The sequence below is a fragment of the Pituophis catenifer genome, unplaced genomic scaffold (genome assembly GCF_029215685.1).
Source record: "Pituophis catenifer annectens isolate HBS135680 unplaced genomic scaffold, rPitCat1.0.hap2 SCAF_2, whole genome shotgun sequence".
In the NCBI taxonomy this organism is placed as follows: Eukaryota; Metazoa; Chordata; class Lepidosauria; order Squamata; family Colubridae; genus Pituophis; species Pituophis catenifer.
This window is the reverse complement of record NW_027256882.1, coordinates 217,718,375-217,720,143: the sequence shown is the minus strand read 5'-3', so window position 1 is coordinate 217,720,143 and position 1,769 is coordinate 217,718,375.

Below are 1,769 nucleotides of genomic sequence, written 5' to 3'. Positions count from 1 at the left end.
AACAGTATCATTCTGAGTCAGTAATTCTTAAACTTATTTTCTTGTAAAGGCTCCTTCCCATTTTTAAAAATTACAGAGGCCCCAAAAAGAGCTTTTGTTTATATGGGTTATATTTTCAATATTTACTTTATTGAAAATTAAAATTCACACATTCACTACTACTGGTCAAGATTATTTGAAGGGGGACTTCCGGTTTGCTGCTTGTCGCTGCCAGACGTTCCTTTGGGATCGTCAGCTTCCATCGCCTGTCAGAGCCGCCTTCACAACGGAATGGCGGCTCGAAAAAACTCCGTTTCCATGAGGAAACGGAGATAGAGCCGGCAGGGGTGGGTAGAACTCTCTGCGGAGTCCCAAAAGTTTTTTCTTTACTTTTGGGACGGAGCGGATGAGATGCCCCGTATCCCCAGCCGCTGCTCCGGGCTTTGGGAGACCTCTGCTGATGCAGAGCCAGGCGTCAAAAGCAAGCCTGCAAATTTAACAGACTACTTAAAGAAAATGCGAGTTGGACCTGTAAGACTGAACCGCAAGTATCTTACTGATTTTTTAAAAGAAATTACTTAAGAGAGAGGAGGAAAAGAAAGAGGAAAAAAAGCCTTTTAAAATGGCGTCGGCTGGAGGAGAGGCAGAAAGGGAAAGTCCTTCCGTTTTTTATTACTACAATGTAGCGGAATAAATACCACTGGCTACATTTGTAGACAAAACTTCGCTCCTGTGTTTTTTTTCTTTTTTTCTCTCCCTTGGAGACCTGATATTGTTGTTGATTGGAAAGAAGTCTTTCTTGCTTTTTTTTTTTTACAAAGTCTGCCTGGGCGGAAACATGGCACTGAGACTCATAAAGTCAGATAAACAAGAAGGGGGGGGGATTCCCCCACCAACAACTTAAAGGAACAAGTCTTAACTCTTCAGTCTGAGAAACCTGATTTTAATATAACAGAATTTTTTATAGAAGAGATTGAAAGAAGGGAGGAGATTGTGAATCAGCAATTTGAAAAATTTAAGCAGGAAATTAAAGAATTGGTGAAATCTAAGTTTGATTCTTTGGAGAAAAAATTCTCAAAAATGGCTAATGGTTTTACAGAATTTATGATGCGGTTGGACACAAATACTAATGTACTAGAGTCTAAAATGGAAGGAATTCAAGATAAATTGGACAATAGAATCCAAAAAATTGAAAATGACTTGATAAACATTCAGGATAATAGTTTAGAAGAAAAATCTAAAATGAATGCTGATCAAAAGTATGGTAATGCAGAAAATCTGCAACAGAAGATTGAAAAAGAGATTTTAATGGTACAATATAATTTTACAGAATATGCGATAAGATTAAGAGGTTTGCAGGAAAATAATAGAGATGATTTAAGGAAAATATCTTCTGAATTTCTAGCTGGGATTCTAAAGGTTCAACCTGATGAAGTGTTTTGTAGGATTGACAGAGTTTATCGAATCAACTCCTGGATTGCCAAGCAAAGGCAATTGCCTAGAGATGTGGTGATTTATTTTATAGACAAAGAAATTAGGAATAACATCGTGCAAAATTCCTTCAATTCTAAGTTGCAATTGCATGGAAGAAAGATTTGGATTTACAAGGAACTCCCACCTAAGATATTGATGGAAAGGAAGAAATCTGGTTTTCTGGTGAATGAGTTAAAAAAGAGAAATATCTCATTCAGGTGGGACGCCCCAGTTGGTATTATATTTAGATATCAAGGAGAAAGATACCAGTTAAACACTGTTGAAAGAGCGGAAGAATTTTATCAAAATAGGTTGAA